The sequence below is a fragment of the Rattus norvegicus genome, chromosome 16 (genome assembly GCF_021556685.1).
Source record: "Rattus norvegicus strain SHRSP/BbbUtx chromosome 16, alternate assembly SHRSP_T2T, whole genome shotgun sequence".
NCBI classification, from domain to species: domain Eukaryota; kingdom Metazoa; phylum Chordata; class Mammalia; order Rodentia; family Muridae; genus Rattus; species Rattus norvegicus.
In genome coordinates, this window is record NC_141549.1 from 86613045 (window position 1) to 86631927 (window position 18883).

Consider the following 18883-nt stretch of genomic DNA (forward strand, 5'->3'; position numbering starts at 1 on the left):
TGCAGATTGGAGGATATTTTTCCTGCATAGATAACCAGTTTAACTTAGAGCAGGTCTCATCCTGGATTCTAGCATTAACAAGCACTGTGGGTTTTTTGTTTGTTTGTTTGGTTGGTTGGTTGGTTGGTTGGTTTGGTTTTGGTTTTGGTTTTTAAGACAGCATAGCCTGGGTATCCTGGAACACACCCTGGAGACCAGGCTGCCCTCAAACTCATAGAGGTCCACTTGCCTTTGCCTCTCCAGTTCTGGGGTTAAAGCGATTAGGTCACCACACTTGGGCCCACTTGGATGTCTTTTGACTTTGATTTTATTCTAAACTGAAAATGCCTCTCTGTCATAAAACTCAGTTTCTAACAAAAGCAATTTAAGGGGGAAAAGTGTTTATTTTGCCTCACAGGTACAGGGTCGGGTCTGCCATGACAAGAAGGTCAGAGCAGGAGGTTGAAGCCACAGGTCATAGCACAACTGGCCTCAGCCCACGCTCATGTTCTCCCCCAAACCCCCCTCTCATTTTATTTTGTTTTTTTGTTTGTTTGTTTGTTTGCTTTTTATTTTTTTTAATTGCGTGTGTGCGTGTGCCCCCATATGCCATAGTCCACTTCTGGGGATCAAGTTTTCTCCTTCCACTGTGTAGGTCCCAGAAATAGAACCCAGTTTGCCAAACTTGCTAGCAGGAGACTTTTACCCACTGAGCCATTTTGCAAGTCCCACTTTCTCTTATTAATACAGTCCAGGTTACCAGCCAGGGAATTGTGCCACCCATGGTGGACAGGTCTTCCGACCCCATTAACCTAATCAAGATAACCGCCCACAGAGATACTCAGAGGCCTGTCTCCCATGAGTTTCTAGATTCTGTCAAGTTAACAAAACTATATTAAGAGGGAAAATACTAAGACCTCGTGGTGGGCTGTGTGCTGTTCTAAGTATTATATTAATTACTTCCTAACTCACCAGCCTTTCTGTTTCATGGATGAAAAGTCAGGTCAGGGGGGAGGGAGGGAGAGAAGGGGGGGAGGGAGGGAGGAAGGGAGGGAGGGAGAGAGAGAGAGAGGCAGAGACACAGAGACACAGAGACAGAGAAGTAAGTTAATTGCCTAAGGCCATTCCCAGCAGCAAGTTTCAAAGTCTGCTGCTCAGGTCACTGTGTTCCCTCCAGACACATGAAGACACAGTGTAACAACTATCATACCTGAGGTGCAACTTAGGAGCAGAAGCTACTGAAATGATGCTCATTGATTTTATCAGAGGCAGTTTTGCCCCTGCCGGGATTGACTTTGTATCTGTGTATGTCCTCTTAGCTCTATTTATCTCTAGCAGTTAGTTATTAAGGTATAAACAAACCTTTCCAAAGGAAACTATTCACTTATATTAGAGTACACAGATGGGAATCAGATTCCGTGCCACAAGGCACATGCCCTGTCCTCAAGAACTGGGGAGACATTACCCATCACTTTTCCTGTACCAAATCTGCTTAGGTTTCTTGTTCTTGTTCTTGTTAGTATTTTGTCCTTTCTGTTTAAATCTATGGTTCTCAGCCTTCCTAATGCTGCAACCCTTTAAAACAGTTCCTCATTGTGGTGACCCCCCAACCATAAAATTACTTCTGTTGTTACCTTATAACTGTAATTTCGCTACAGTGATATGCAGGATATCGGATATGACCTCTGTGAAAGGGTCATAAAACCCACAAGTTGAGGACCACTGGTTTAAATGCTTGAAAATTTCTGCCTTTGGTTTGTTTTATTTTTGTTTTGTGGTGTGTGTGTGTTGCAGGGTGGGGGGGATTGGGTGGGTTTGTTTTGTTTGTTTGTGTTTGTTTTGTCTGGAGATGGATTCTCCTGCCTCAGCATCCCTAGTGCTGTGGTGCTGGGCATGTGCACCACATTCAGCTCTCTGTCTTTGCTATTGTGGCTCACCCAGCATGAACCTCAATCCTCAGCATGGTGTAACCGACTCAGAAGACTTGGAATTCCACAGAGTGCAGCATCCTTCCTGATGTGAAGGGACATCCTTTCATCTATGAATTTGTTTTTAATGTTTTGGATTCCCTGCCTTAGGGACCATTTACCCCATTTCCACAGGCTTTGTCTTGACACACCCATCCGTCCACATCTCTCTTGACATCTCTTTGTGTTTACTAGATTCCTAACCTGTCCTCTGTTAGCAGTGCCTGTCGGCCAGGCCTGCCGCTCCTTACCGTTGCCACTGTATTTATAAATGGTATACAACGTTGGTGCCCGTCCTAGCTTTAACTGTCAACTTGACACAGCTCAGAGTCACCTGAGAGAGGACTCTTAATTGAAAGATTGCATCAGCATGTGGGCAAGTCTCTGGGGAATGGTATTGGTTTTAAACTGATGTAGGAGGGCCAAGCTGGTTGTGGGTAACAGGATTCCCTGGACAGGTAGTCTGTGTGAGAAGCTAAGTCTAAGTCTGCAAGCCTCCGTGGTTTCTGCTTCAGGATCCTGCAGCAATGGGCTGTGTGGCCTGGGATTGTGAGCCATACCCTTTCATCCCCTAAGTTGCTTTGGTCTCAGCAACAGGATGAAACCGGAACAGTCTGGATTCTCACTCCGTTCCCTTAGGACTGTTTGCTTTTTATTTATTTTAACTAACTCGATTTAAGTGTCTGTTGTAAATTTAAGGAATACAGGACCTGGCACATACGAGCTGAGATTTCTACCACTCAACTACATCTCTAACCCTAATGAAGTGACTGGGTTAAACTGATACAATATAACCCCTCCCTTTCCTGTCTTCAGACTCAACCTTCGCCTCTCACCCCAGGGCCCAGTGGTAGTAAACTAGCTTTTTATGTTAATACCACCAGATCCGAATCCCTTTATAACTCTGTGCTTTGCATAAAGATCATTTAACAACTGTACCGCTGCCCTGGTGTGAGTCAGGATGGGCAGGAAAGGCTGCAGCAGTGTGCAACCTCTGACCCGGGACGCTTAACTTAGAACAGCACCCCCAGTGGGTGCTACCCATGGGAGAACGTTCTGCTTCACGGTGTTCCCAGAGTCCTGTGTGAAAGGAAGACACCATTATTAGCTACACGCTCCCTACAGTGAGTGGGAATTGTGATAAATTGACTGCCATGACTCATGACTTTCGGTCGGATGGGACCCCTGTCATTTCTGCTTGGTTTTCATTGGCCAGTGTTGAGCCCATGGAGACAGCTTCAAAGGCAGTAGAAGCAAATACTGTGTGCCCAGAGGAGGAAAACTGGGCTGTTCCCAGGCAGATGGTTTTAATGTCCACACTGCCGATGGTCTTCAATGCAGAGCTCGTGACTCACTGTTGGTTCCGGCATTCCATCTCTATCTTCTGGGTGTGAGAGCCCTTGGGGGAGAAGGGACGGGGCGCACACAGCAACTGGCAACATCATGTCCCTGTCCCATGGTCACTGTGTCACAAGGTCACTGTGCCAGAGACACTGCCACCCACGACCACCTCACGCTTGAAAAACCTTACAATTCCAAAACCAAAGTAAAGAGAGGTTCAACCTATCCAGTGTCCTGCTGGTGACCAGGGGCTCAGAACGGAAAGCATTCCAGGTCTTCCTCACGGTCACCCTGGATGGAGCACAGTCTGTGCCACACTGGGTTTCGACTCCGCTACTTTGTGTTCTGCTGCGGCACTCATACACTCAACAGCTTTTCTCTTTTCCTCCCTTCCTTCCTTTCATGTTTTGATATCAGGTCTCCTGTAGCACATGCCGTCTGCAGACTCACAGCACATTTCTGTTGTGCTTGAGGGTGGAGCCTTAGGCCTTCTCCGTGCCTACTGTGAACACTCTAGCAACTGCGCCATATCTCCACGCACTCGTATCTCATCTGTTGGCTTTGGAGGAGCATGACCTCACTCGGGGAATAAAGCCCTAAGTAAACATGGCCGAGTCCCGGTGACCCACTAGTGTCTTACATGTGTGGGACTCCCCCTTGACTACGTATAACTGAAAAGGCAAAATAATAATGATTCTGGCAGTTACAGCTGGATGGACTTGTGTGGTGTGACTCATTAAAACTGTGTGATCTTACGCCCTGGGACATCTCTCCCCCTTCTTCTTTTTTTTTTTTTTTTTTTTTTCTTCCTTTATTGGCGCAGGGTTTTTCTGTGTATCCCTGGCTATCCTGAAACTCGTTCTGTAGACCAAGCTGGGCCCTGGAACTCAGAGATTCACTTGCCTCTGTCTCCCTAGTGCTGGGATTAGAGGCATGTGCTACCACTGCCTTGGCGACGTTTCTCTTTTTCTATGAGGTCACAAGATTCACACGGCCACCTTAGTTAATGAAAAATTCACAAGAATCTGAAGTCTTTCAGGCTCTCCCACTGAAGGGAAGGAAGTGTGTTATGGGCCGCTGGCTGCAAATGGTGGTTGCCTTTAGATGCAAACAGGGTGAGTTTTGATGCTTGGTCTGCATCGGGCTCCCCCTCCCCCTCCCCCTTGTACAGAGTGGGTGGTAGAGCTGGGGTCCTGCGTTCTGGGCCGTGAGTCAAGGAACAGCGCTTGAGTAGAGGACAGAGACCACAGTAAGCCTGCTTGTCTGCTGTGCGCCTGAGAGGAAGGAAAGCATCATTGAGTGGGGCAGGAAGTGCCAAGGCCCTGAGGTAGGGACATGCTCGACAAATCAAAGAGGCAGGAAGGAGGTCAAGGACCAAGCTTCTGCTCTACCCCACCACTCTTCACAGCTGTCCAGTCTGAGCCTCCAAGTTCCGGTGAGAAGCAATTACGGACATAACTGGTTTGCCCTCCATGGGAGGAGTGCTCTCTGCTTTGTAACTCGGTGAGGATGAGGGGTGCTAGAGGAGGAAAGTCAATCCTAAGCAGAAAATAGGAGACATTTCCTGGGAGGGTTTTTCTTTGGAAGTGGGTCTCTCTTGTGGCTGAGGGCAGGCCACAGATGGACTCTGGCCTTTGAGTAGACAATGTGTTCCTTCCTCGGCAAAGCATACGTGTGGCATCTGGATCCTGTATACAGGTGGAGGGCCAGGCATCGGTGAGATCCTGGGACGGGCTTTCTCTGCTCTTCTGCTTGGTAAAGGGTTCGGTTACATTGACCCAGCACTGCTGGGTCAGAGACTGTGTAAGGCAGGAGCTGTCTGCCCCTCACCAAGGACAGCGTAGGAACTCGGGTCCCTCTAGGGCTGACCTGCTGAGCCTGAGCTTCAGCCTTGGTGCCTCAGGTACTGTGAGTGGCTAGCCGGGTCTTTGTGGCAGGATGCCACGTGTGAGCCCGTCACTGCGGATCTCTTGATGTCCTTGAGAGGAAAGGAGCTGGACCCAGGCTAATGGGATCTGATGCTGATGGAGCCACACCCCGATGCTGCCAATGTTCAGATGACCAGGCTGCATTCTTGTTACCTCCGGATGCAGATGTCACCAGTTTAGTCATCTGTCCCATTTCTGGAAAGGTCCATAATGCCTGAAGAAGGAGAAACCCCTTCGTAGTGAATGCTGAACACACACATGCTCCCTCAAGTCAGGAGGAAGTGAGGCTTCCCCTGCCAGCTTCTCTCCACCCCCCACCCTATCCCCCTTGCTTGATTCTGCAAACCTGAGACCTACCCCAGAGCTGTGGCACTGCAGTGGGTGAGCAGAGATTTAAGTGGCTGATGCCATTGTTCCCTCTTCACAAACCTCTTGTTTTTATAAGAATAAACTTACTCGGCCCTTTTGCTCCCGGGAAGGGGAAAACTTCAGAAGGGTCTGTTCTTGATGTCAGTGGGGACAGAACCATCTCCCGGGTACACACCCAGCTACAGGCTTGCTATGCGTGACTCCTGGGTGAAACCCATCGCTTTATTTCGCCTCCACCACTGGTCCTTGGGTGGTCCTTGCCCAAGTCATCCATCACTGGCTCTCTGTCCCCTGTCCTGCCCTCTCAGCCAGGCCTGGGCAGAGTCTGGCCTTGCTGTTGGTCACGTGCGGGGTTCGCTGCCATGGCTTCTCCAGGCCCACGGAGGGCAGCCTCGTGGATGCTCCTGGGCTTTCCAGGATCAGCTTAGAGTTGTTCCTGCCTGCAGCAGCTTGCTGGCCGGTGGCCAGGGTTTTGTTTACTGCTCTCAGAGCAGACATTCTCCTTCCTCCCGCCTGGGCCATTTTCTGAAGACATTAAGCTCTTGGCTCACTGTCCTCGCCTCCTGCTTCCGGCTGCGCTGCCTGGCACAACCACGTCCTGTCAAGTGGCTGAGCCAGCTCTGAGTTCCTCTGTCCTCCCAGCATAGCGGGGGCCCACGGCAAGGCCCGCTTCGGGTCCTCTGGCCAGGGCCCTTTCCCTTTATGTTGCTCTCCTCCTGAGAGTTATTAAAATGGGTACATTCCCCAAGGTTTTGAAGACAGGGTAGGCACATTGTAGCTTCTCCCTGGCAGTCAAAAGTTCAAATAATGACTTGAGTGTGAGTCCAGTGTGTGTCTGCCATCTTGTGTGGAGTCAGCTGGTGCCTGGGTTTGCCTTCCACAGTCTAAGTCCCAGCCTCTTCTGGAAGTGAACTTAACCCCCAGGCACCCCAGGCAGGCCAGCGAAAGACAAGGGCAGCTGACAAGGACTTTAGACTTCTTGCCTGGCATTCTCCTAGGACAGGACAACAAGCTTCCAGGATCAGGAGGGGACCCTCTCTTCCTGCTTCACCCTGCTCTGTACTCACATCCCCATCGCTCCACAGAAAGTTACCTGGAGGGAGCCAGGCGCCGCTGACAACCAGGCTCAAGCCTGAGTCAATAGCCACACCTGAGGCAGAGAGTCCGCAGGGAAGCAGCTTCCAGCCAGCTCCCTTCAAGAGCCTCCACTCGTGGATGTTTATCCGGTGACTCAGTCAGGATCCGGGGCCAGATGGTTAGCTTCTTGACTGTTTAAGGAAAGCTCCCACCCTAAAGGGGCCTCACGCTGCTGCTTCTACTCCGAAGCTCCAGCCTTTCGTTAAAGTGTTTTTACCAGCTATCTTGGGGGAGGAAAAAAGGAACGTTTCCTTTTTATTCAAGGACAGGTACAGATTCGTCAGACTTTTAATTGCAACATGGCCCATACTACAAGTTAATGAAGAACGAATGGAAGGAAGCCTATCAGTCTCTCTGTCTGTCTGTCTCTGTCCATCTCTCTCTCTGTCTCTGTCTCTCTCTCTGTGTGTGTATATGTGTGGTGTGTGTGCATGCGCATATGGTGTGTGTGTGTTTGTTTGTGTGTGTGCGCACGCGCACGTGTGCACTGACGGGTGCACCTATAGTGGTCAATTACTAAAGGTTATTTTTTGAGACAGAATCTTTTATTGAACTTGGGGCTCACAATTCAGCTGGGCTGGTTTGCCAGCATGCCCCAAGGATCTGTCTGCATGTCTCTGCTCCCCCAGTGCTGGGGTGACTGGCAATATGACCGCACCCCATTTTTATGTGGGTGTTGGTGACTCACTCTTTTAAGATTTTCCTGAGCGAGCCATCTCCCTAACCCCCTCTGTATTGCTTTGTAGACAATAAAAAACTCCTTTTTATTTGTAAAATACCACTCTGTAAATGAAGGAAGCTAGGAAGAACCATCTATATGGAACTCAGTGATCAGTGAACTTCTATATGGTCAGGGAAGGATAGATTAGGGACATCAACCATACAGGGACTGAAGGAGAGACACTAGGCGTCAACCCAGGCTGGTGTGTCTTTGGGCAGAAAGATGTATCACTAACTTCTCAGGCTATGTTACCTGCAGACTGAGTTCCCTTAGCCTATCTTTAATCAAGATGGCGTCGTCAGAAATCAGGCTGCGGCCGCTCCCAATCTGCCAGTCTCTTCCCCCAGAACCTCACAGATGCTAGACAGGTACTCCATCACTAAACCATCAGCCTAGGCTGGCCTTGAACTCATGATCCTCCTGCCTCAGCCTCCGAGGTAGTTGGGCTTTTCTTTATATCGCTTGCCAAAGCCTAATGGATGAGTAGTGAAATGAAGGTAAGCAGGGTGAGACAAGGTTCCTTTTGTGGCAAACGCAAACTTTGACCTCTCTCCCACGTAAATGAACCCCCAGGGACTGATGCTAGATTGATCTGATGCCTCTGCCATGATCACCCATCCACCCGAGGTAGAGAGGTCTTCTGTCGGAGTCACTGATTTTAGGATAAGTGATGAGCATTCAAATGATCCTATAAGAAATCCTGAAGGCCCTTCGCTAATTGGGTTGCTCTGTGAGAAGGTGGGGGGGGAGGGCAGAATCATCCCCTATATTCTAAACTTCGGGGTCTCCCCATCCCATCACTATATACTGCTCCCTGAGATGCTCCCTCTTGCAGAGAACAGATCCTGCCGTGCATCCACCCATGGCGATGCCCCATCATCCCTACGCAGCCTCTCTGGGAAGCTAGGGCACACACCCGTTCCAGTAGCCCCGAGACTTGCTGTGTGGCCAACAGGCTGTGGAGACAGTGAGAGGGTCCGTGCCAGCTAGGGTTACCCTTTAATCCAACTTCCTTTTCCACAGGACACTAGGGCCCTGCTCCTCTCTTCGCTGCGGTAGCTATCAGACCAGCTGTGACAGTCTGTTGACTGTGTCCTGAGGACTATGCTAGCTCATCCCAGCTCTCCCTGATCAGACCTCTGCTTGGCACTGCAGTCTCCATGACAACCTATAGCCGTCTCTCTCGTGCTCTCCATCCCTGGTCTCCCTGCTTCCACCAGGATGTTCGCCCTGCCCTCGGGATGACCCTCTGCCTTCAGAGCTGGGCTCTTATCCGTGCCCTCCTGTCATGGGCCAGCATGCTATAGAGCTGAGCCTATCTTCTCCATGGCCTACTAGCCCTCTTGAGACTCCTTAGCAAGGTGTCCTGGGCTAGCTCCCTCATTAGCACACCCTTCCCCCTTAGAAATTTCCTTCATCCCCCAGGCATTTAATGGAGTCACCAAGTCACCAACTAGGATTATTGCAGGTGATCCTGAAATGGTTCTCTGGAAAACCTCCTAACTCATTCCCAGTGGAAACCCCAGCCCCGCCTCTGGCTCTTAGACTCCTTTGCCGTTTTCCTTCTGTTGAGCAGCTGTCGCTTGCTGAATATCCTGGATGTTTGCCTGGCTACCTTTATTGCCTCCTTCCTATCAGAGTTTGACCTGAGTGGTTGGATAAGCTTTGTTCATTTCTGTGTGTGTGCACACAGTAGGCGCTCACTGAATACCGGCCAGCTTCGTGTTACGTTTATTGGGGGCGTTTATTTTCCCAGCAGGTATCACAGTGGGTCGTCTTGGAGTTGGGGAGTCCCATGGACCCCAGGATGGCAGGATAGACAGCTGATCTGTCTTTCCTCACAGCCTTTAGCTATTCTCTTCCATAGAGTCAAACCCTCTGCCGTACAGGACCCCAGGATGGCAGGATAGACAGCTGATCTGTCTTTCCTCGCAGCCTTTAGCTATTCTCTTCCATAGAGTCAAACCCTCTGTTAGAGAATTCAGTTAACTCAGTTCATGACATTATTTTTTTCCCTGTGATCACTTAATCCTGCTCAGTCTCAAACTTCGTGTCCAAGCAGACAGGAGTGCTGAGGGAGGGCTGCCCTGGACATCCTGTTGTTCTTCTGGGGCTCAGTGCTGGGGAGGGGTATGCTGGGGCCCAGGGAAGGGCTTGGGGCCTCACTGGGAGGTCTGCAGGGCTCTGGCTATGGTGCATTCCTCACAGTTTGATTGCCTCCAGCAGTCAGCTTGGTTGGGGGGTGAGGGGAATGGAGAGTGTGTGAGTGTGTGTGTGTGTGTGTGTGTGTGTGTGTGTGTGTGTGTGTGTGAAGCTGAGGCTCTGTGTGGACACGTGATCTCTCAGCTCCCCCAACCATTGTAAGCTGCATTCTGGGCTTTCGCATACTTTCTCTAATTGAGTGAGTCTGCAAAGGCCATAGGACAGACAACACACAGGACTTAGACATGTAACAGACACATTCCCCAGGCGGGCTGGTATGTGGTAAACAGGAGGCCACCTTTCCCTATATCTCTGTTCTCTCATTATGGCAAATTCAGATTATAATCAACCCCTTCGTGTATCCACAGGTAAATACCAGTCAGAAAACAGGGCCTTCTCATTTCACGTCCCAGGAAATTCTGAACTTGATTCTGTTGAGCGTGGGTTACTCCTAGGGTCTTAGGTGTTTGCCCCGCTAGCTTTATTGATTCCTTTTCCTATCAGAATTTGACCTGAGTGGTTGGCTCAGTTTTGTTCACTCTTGCTTCTGCCCAGAGTAAGCACTCACTGAACACTGCTAGCCTCATGGGATGAAACAGTTGGGCGTCTCCTTTCCAGCAGGTTTAACAGTCTTCAGTCTTAGGGCTGGAGACCTCAGAATGACTCGAGGCCCATTGCCCATTGCAGTACAGACCTTTTTCCCCACAAGTTGGAGCTCCATTGTGTACATTTTAGACCAATCTGTTTTTTGGCATATGAAGTCAGCTTGCCTTGTAGCAGATTACCAGTCATTTCTATGCCATTGTACTCTATAGTTTGAACTTAGGTTTTGTTATTTATTCTTTGCTGCCTTTTCTCTTTTCTTCTTCTTTTTATATTGTCTCCTTTTTTATTTTTATTTATTTATTTTCTTTTTGAGACTAGCTGTTATTTCATGGCTCAGGCTAGCCTGGAACTTAGTACATAGCCCAGCCAGCTTCAACTGTCTTAGCCTCCCAAGTGCTGGGATCTCAGGTACAAGCCATTACTCCCAGCTTGCCCTTAGTTTTATAGAGAATGGACTCTCTGTAACAGTAAATAAATGTTTGTTTAAGACAACCCAAGGGGCGGGTGACATTGTACGAATCGTGATCCCAACACCCAAGTCACAGATGCGTTTATTATGTGGACCTCAAAGGAGGAGTAATCGGAGTAATCGTGGGAGAGATGGGTTACATCCTTATCACCACAGCGAAACTTCCATCACCAAAAAAACGTAAGCCCAGTTTCCAACCGGGACAGAGTTTGATGGTTACTCAGGCAGCGGTGTGACTGCACACCTCGCTTGGCCAGATCTTTTGTGCTCTTCAAGTACGGAGCCTACTGAGACCCCCTCCAAAACCAGGAGACAAAACAAAAGCCACGCATCCCTGCACCGTGAGTCCTACGCACACTCCCAAGCGCTGCTGAAGAAGATGAGAAAAAGAGAGACGGAGGAAGACCTAGGTTTATGAATGAGCCGTTCCTTGGGAGGTGGTGGGGGGCGAGATGGCGGGGGCATGTCCCCTGCTCAGCTATCTGTGTCATGCACCCCTAGAGGGGAGGCCGCAGTCGAGCCTGAGACAGTTCGTAGGGGCGAGGCGTCTGCACTAATGAGGAACTCAGGGTGAGCCGCACGCACGCACGCACGTACGCACGCACGCACGCACGCACGCACGGCTGGAAGCCACAGACAGCTAGTGTGCCCATGCGGAGGAATCTCGCCGGCCTGCAGGCGATCCTGAAGAAAACACTTTAATTAATATGTAAAACAGCAGTGGGAAGAAAAGCCAGGTTAATTTCCAAACCACATCAGTGAGGGCACATTTGGGTTAGGAAACCTTGGAGACTTAGAGGCAGGCCCCCTTGTTTGAAACCACAGAGGTGCTTTTGTCTGTGTGAGAGCAGCTCCCTAAAAGGCCCTTTTATCTGCCCCCCACAGTGCATTCCTTTCTTTGTACTTAAAAACATCCCCTTGACCGGACCACGGGCTGTTGTCTTTCATTTGCAATGTGCCCTCTGTTCTGCTGGGGACTTGTGGGCCAGGGTAATTTCTCCTCATTTCTTGCTGCTCGCCCATCTCTAAGTCATCTTTTTTCTTGGTGCCTGTAGGCTTTTGTTTCCACACACACCCCCTCCCCCCAATTCTCCTGCCCGTGTTTAGCCTGAGCCTTCAGCTTACCTCTGGGCAGGGGTCCAGAATGACTTGAGCTGAAGGCATGAAACGCATACAGTGCCCCATACCGGTGACTTCCTGAGAGCCTGGAGTCCTCAGATTCAAATGGAGGACCCAGACAGACAAACCAGGCTTTCTCACTCTGGCCTGAGAACCACTACACTGTGCTGGGAATGAGTTCCTCCAAAAGTATGCCTTCCTGTGGGAGTTTCCTGGCTCCTTCTCGGGCAGCACGTTTGAGATCCCGACATGCAGAATAGACTGCGCTCATCTCCACCCGTCTCCGTTGCTTCTCTCAAATCCCTGGTACCTACCAGCTCACCCATTCTCTCGAAGCCCTAAGAAAGGCAGGAAACTCCCCAGGTCACACATTCCTGGGAGAATCACACATCCTGGGGGATTTCTGGGGTGGACTGCTAACCTGGCATATTTAAGGCCTTGCAAATGGTTCGACAGATATGCAGACGTCTTCACACTTTTTCAGAGGTTTCTATCCAGGAACTGTCTGTCCCTCAGATCCATTTTACTCTGACCCCTATGCCATAGCTTGTTGGCCACTGGTTCCGGCCCAGAGAGAAGCTGTGAGCTCCTAGTTGCTAGCTCCTGTCTTCTCTATTGTGGTGGCCAGAGATGTCCCCCCATCTATCCCTAAAGCCCTAGTAACTTTAGAAATTGCAAACACTGGTGTGGAGATCAGATCTCTTTGAGCTCTGCATCTCTTGCTGACTTGAGTGCACCTTCCGAACCCTTTCCACCCACTTTCCGATGCATTTGAAAGTGAAGCAGGCATTTAAGGACCGTCCATCAAAGCAGCTCCCATCAAATGCTTGCATTCTTGTGGTGGGAGAATTGGGGCCCCTGGTGTGTGCGTTCCTGCTGAGAAGGCTCTCACCATCTACCCTTGTCGATGGTCTGTACCCAAGCTTCACTTTGGTCTCAGTCTCCAGGATGACGTGACATCAAAACTTGCCTCCTCTGGTGCACGCTTCTACTGATATGGAAGGAAGGTGAGCGCAGCAAGTGTGGGGTGGGTATGCTCAAAGAACTTCATATACTCACGGGGCTACGTAATCCAGTCCAATAAAATCAATAGAATATAGAGTTTGATAAACAAAAGAGAACATTCCTTGCTCTCTTAACTGGTCATTGCAGTTCTCCCAGAGTTCTCCGCTCCAGGACTCCTCAGAACTCCGTTAGAGAGCACTCCTGCAGAGGCTTATACTGAGGCCTTAGGGTGGGGGTGTCTGGGGAGGACGTCCTCCATTTCCAGCATCCTTTGTTGCTTCCCCAGACGTTCGAGGGCTCAGCAACCCGGAGGCCGTGACAACCACAGCTCCTGTTCAAAGGTCTGTGCTAACAGAGATTCTTCAATTTTTTTTTTAATGGAAAGCTTCAATGAAGCTAGTGAAGTCAATGATGAACTGTACAGATCAGGAGACCAAAGATTTGTAAGGCTTCCTCTTGGACAACATGGTGGATACAGGACGCATGGAGCCGGGAAGGGTTCATCCGGGGACGGCAGTGTCCAACTTACCTGTACTTCCGTGCCTCACCCACAGGGTGCAGGTTCCCGTTTCCTCAGACCTAACCTGGACTTCTCCACCAAGAAACTCTGTGAACGTGAAGTCGTCGACGTTTTTCTAAAGGGGATTACTTTTAAATTCTCTCTCCCTCTAACACGCAGTGAGATTTTGGCAGCTAGAAAAGACTCATTCCCTAGCTATCACCATGGGTGATTTTCCCAAACTACTGCTTTGGGCCAGGGGCCATCACCCAGTCTACAGCCCCTGTGAGCACAGAGGAGGCCTCAGGCAATCCTGCCTGAAGCACCTCTGGGTTTTGGCATTAAATTCATGCTTGAATTTGAGTAAAGAGCTTTTCTGTTTTCCTTAGGAGCAGCCAGCAATCATCTAAGCTAGGGAGAAAGGATCCATTCACCCCATCTGCCCCATACTGCTTTCTGTATCTGGGATGGGTCACTGCCTTAGCAAGCAGGCGACTTTGCCTGAAGATTAAAACCCTGTGCTCCGAGTCTTAGGGAGCTCCTGTGTCTGAGGGGGAACTCATTCATACCCCTTAATGCAGACATCCAGGATGCTCGCGCTAAGGGTTTATTAAAGCTTAATGCAATCACAGTCTTTCTGGCTCTATGTGATCTCCCTCCATTAGTAGCTTGCTGCCTGCATCTTGCCCACAGCCAAGTGTGTCAACCCAACGAATCAGGGAAGCAATGCTCTGACTTGAGCAATTAAATCAGAGCAGACACTTGAGAGTGAAAGCCGAGGCAAACACAGGCTCTCCTTTCTGCTTGGGAACAGCTAGATCTTCAACACTGGGTCTGTGAACAAAGCCAGCTGATGCTGGATCTGCTCCCGGGGCAGGTGAAGCCTAAGCTGACGGGCACAGCCCATCCTGGCCATCCTCTCTCTCCCTTGTTTATCAGGTGGGTCTGACCTGGGAGGGTCTCGGAGGAATGCCTGGGTGAGGACCAAAGGAAAATCTGGGGGACAGAGGACATCTGGTGGATTGAGTCTATTAATGGCCATTGTGCAAAGTGAGTTAAAGCCTACCTGAAAAGGTGGGAGTGGAGTACATTCCTGTCTGTGCTTTGATCACCAACAGAACATCTGTCTGTCTGCCTGTCTGTTTGTCTGTCTGTCTCTCTGAGACAGGGTCTTTCCACATAGCCATGGCTGTCCTGGAATTTACTATGTATACCAGATTGGCCTCAAACTCACAGAGATCCACCTGCCTCTGCCCCACCCCCCCAAGGTGTGCACCGCTATATTCAACTTTCCCTCTCTCTTTCTCTCTCTTTTTCTCTCACTCTTTCTCTTTCCTTTTTCTCATTCTTTCTTTCTCTTTTTCTTTATCTTTCTCTCCTCCCTCTCTCTCTCCCTCTCCCTCTCCTCCTCCCCCCACTCTGGAATAAGGTGAGCTCCCTTTCTTTTTCCTGATGACCACATGGTTCCACATTTTGAAGCACCTACAAAACGACTTGGGTGTGGTCAGACTCAGGCTGGAGGAATCAGGATCGCCATCCAGCAATGTAGGACTATGGAGCTGGGGGCGTGGCTCTGCTGGTAACGCACCTGCCATACCCACAAAGTCCTGGGCTCAGTCTCCAGCATCCATGTGTAAAAATCTGGGCACAGCAGCATGAGTTTACAGTCCTAGTGCAGAGAAAGTGCACACAGGTGGTTGCCTGGAACACAACGTCCAACTAGCCTTATCGAATTGGGAGTTCCAGGCTCACTGAGAAACCGTCTCAAAGGTGAGGTGCACAAGCGGGTGAGGCACTTGCCGCCAAGTCTAATGACCTGACTTCAAGCTTTAGGACCCGAATGGTGGAAGGAGAGAATCTAATCCCACAACGTGTCTCCCTGATCACTATACATGAATTCCTCCCGTGCAAAACAAGTGAATAGATAAAAAGAACTACAAGGACCCGAGTGGATCTGAAAGGCCGCTCGCAAGACCACAGGTGGATGGATAGTCTAGTGTTCCCTGTGTCCACAGTTCAGCATCCGGAGAGAAGCTGAGAAGCGCAGGCCCTCTGGTAAGCTCTGGAGGGTTCCATTCACAAACTGCTTGGATTTAGGCTATAGTCTGTGTCCGAGGCCCAGTCTGACAGGGACCAGAGATGTGCAGAGGGGTGATTTTTCTTCCCGACTCTCTTATCAGCCAGACGACTCGTCCATGTGGCATCTGCTGGTTTTTGCAGCCTTTCGCTATTCTCGGTTCTGAAGAGAGAGAGAGAGAGAGAGAGAGAGAGAGAGAGAGAGAGAGAGAGAGAGAGAGCGCTTTCTGCTGTGGAAAAATCAATGTGCTTGTCTCTGACATAGATCTTCCACATTGCAGGGATAGATGCCCAAGTGATGCTTGCATTGATCACCCTGATTCTATCTCCGCTTGACAGAGAGACCTGAGGTTAAATAAGATTATACAGCTTACTTAGGCAATTGTTTTCATAACAAACTTGATGATTTCGGAAGGAGGAGAAGGAAAGCCCTTACGTCCCTCCCTCCCCCAAACTAGGACGGTTTCCTGGCATTTTTGAATCCAAGGTTCTGTTTGTAGTTTCAACAGTAAAAGGTTTCAATGTGGCTCTATTTTGGAGCTCACCAAATTAGCGTTTTTTGTTTATTCCTACTTTTATCTGAGATTCTGTTTGGCTTGAGTCCCGCTGTCCATGCATGTTTGTGAACAGGAAGGAGTGTGTCCGTCGGAGCCTGTCACTAACAGGAGAAGCTGGACTGGCAGACTGCCTTGTACCCCTTTCCTCTGCATTGCCTGGGAGGTAAAGAACTGCTGTAGCTCCAGCCTCGGGGTCCAGAAAGAGTCCTTGGGACAATCAGCCAGGGGATGGCCGCTGGCATGGTACATCAAGGAGTTTGACTCCCTCCGGTGTCCTGCCCTTACAGGGTGCTGAAGGATCCAGAGGAGGCAAGCCTGTTTTGCATGCTTGTGTCTCTGTTGAACACTGAGGTACACTCCCAAGTCTCTGCAGTGAGAACTTTCACCTCAGCTTTACCTGTGAGAAAGGTAACACCAGGGAAGCACTCGCCTCTGAGAATCCTGTCCTGAGTAAGCTGGGGTTAATCTGAAGGCTTTCTGGTTCCCCAAGTGTAGCCTGGAAACATACAGGTGCTTGAAACATGTAAACCGTAAACTTCAGTGTTTTAACAGTACAAACGTCAGCCTGAACCATCGTTGTATAATTATAAAAATCCCACGTAAGTATAAATACCTTAATGCGGCAGCAGACAGCAGTTTCCTTTATCTAAATGCCGGCTTATTACAGGTCAGCTGCACTTTCCTCAAACACAGTCATTACGGAGCGAGAGCCTGTCATTTTTTTTTTTTTTTTAAGCAGACTCTCTTACCCTCCACACGCCTGGCTTTTTCTGGACTGGCACACACTGTGGAGACACTGTGTTGTTTTTCTGTACCCCAGGCCTACAGTGTACAGATGGACAGGTGGACAGACAGACTGACAGACGGACACGGCACTCAGAGGGACCCTTGATTTCCTGTCTCTGGGAGCAATAGAAAACAAAGACAACGCAAACCGTGACAAGCTCACGGCTCACGTCGTGTCAGCTCGAAGTGCAGCTGGGCATAATGAGGAAATCAAGGCAGGAGGAGCAGCTTGTAGCAGCTGGGCACACTGTAGCCACCATCAAGAAGGAGAATGAGCCCAGGCTTCCTTCCCCTCAGCTCCCATTCCGTGTTTTATACAACCCATATCCCGTGCCCCGGGAATGAATGGTCCTGCCTACGGTTGATGGGTCCTCCCACATCAGTGGGCAAGACGATGACAGCGAAGGGAATCCCCCACAGGTATGCTTAGAGACCCATCCTCGGGTGATTTCAGATTTTCCCAAGCTGATAGTTAACACACCGTCACACACAGACACCCCTCTGCCAGCCAGCTAAAGCCTTAAGGTCAGCGAAGAGTCATCACAGCCCATAGTCTACACAGGCAACAAGACAGGCGTTGACTCACTGCCTCCTTGGACCTGCACCAGTGATCTGTGCAGGCAGCCGAGGCATGCTGTCAGAGGAAGATGTGGAGATGATAGGCCAGGCAGTGGCCTCAGCTGCCCGGGTCACTTTCTTCTGGGCCCAGGCTCCCTTGGTTCCTGTGTATCTCTCTTTTTTTTTTTCCCAGAGGGAGGGAGGTGGCACGTTTTCAAATGGAGTCTGAGTAGGAGCTCAGTGCCTTGCACATTCAAGGTAGGTGCTCTGCCAGTGTGCCAGACACCCCATCCCGATCTCACTTTTCAACAGAGGAATGTGTCTGTCTGTCTGTCTTTTTATTTCCTTTTTTTCTTCCTCCCTTCCCCCTCCCTCCCCCCTCCCCCTCCCCCTTCCTCTCCCTCCTCCTTTCTTTTTTTCCATTGTTGGGATTCTGTGCATATACTCCTAATCTTTCCTCCCACTCTTATCTCACGGTATTACTAAGTCACCTTCCTTAGCCGGGTCTTAATATATCACCACAGTGACTCCTACAGTGGAGGGAACAATTCCTTTGAACCCTGAGACAGGTGAATGACCTTTTGAAACACACACACAGACACACACACACACAAACACACACACAAACACACACACAAACACACACACAAACACACACACACAAACACACATACACAAACACATACACAAACACACACACAAACACACACAGACACACACACACAGACACACACACAAACACACACAGAGACACACACAGACACACACACAAACACACAAACACACACAAACACACACACAGACACACACACACAAACACACACACAAACACACAGACACAAACACACATACACAAACACATACACAAACACACACACAAACACACACACAAACACACAGACACAAACACACACAAACACACACACACACACAGACACACACACACAAACACACAAACACACACACAAACACACACACAGACACACACACAGACACACACACACACACACACACACACACGCAGTGGTGCAGTGCAGCCAGGTACATCAAATGATTGACAGCTGAGTAGAAAGTGGTTTTCTCAGTCGAGGTCACCTGTCAGAGGAAGGCTCGCCTTCACCTGGGAGTCTTGAACATCCTAAGTGTCTGCCACCGCTAATATTGAGGCTGTGTGTATGGGTGAGTAGTCACTGCTGCGGTATTTAAAGAGCCTTGTTCTTTTCTTTTCTTTTATTTTATTTTCCTTTCTGGAATAGAGGACCAAGAGAACAGAGTTTTACAGACTGAAAACGAGAAGCAAACAGAACAGCGCCTCATTCTTCAGAGTAAACAGAGCAAAGGCCAGCCGGTGGCAGATGCAGCCTAGAGCTGGCTCTGTGCAGACAAAGCGCAGATTATGAAAACAAGACTCTATCCACTGAAACCATTGTCTTTAATTACCGACCCAGGAGCTCCGTTTAACGCTTCCGTCCTGCACAAATGTTTCGGGAGAATGATGCTCATAAGTGGGAGTCGGAAAACAAGATTGTTCCGTGGACTGGGTGGGGGTGGGGTGGGGTGAGGA

General features: G+C 49.6%; 1 long non-coding RNA gene across 1 annotated transcript; it reads left to right on the forward strand.

Moving 5' to 3' along the window:
* Window positions 1–4303: 4303 nt before the first annotated feature.
* On the forward strand, window positions 4304–13705 carry LOC148000652 (uncharacterized). The gene is made up of 2 exons (XR_015640107.1): window positions 4304–4402; window positions 13130–13705. It is a non-coding gene; the product is annotated as an uncharacterized LOC148000652 (long non-coding RNA).
* The last annotated feature ends 5178 nt before the right edge of the window (window positions 13706–18883 follow it).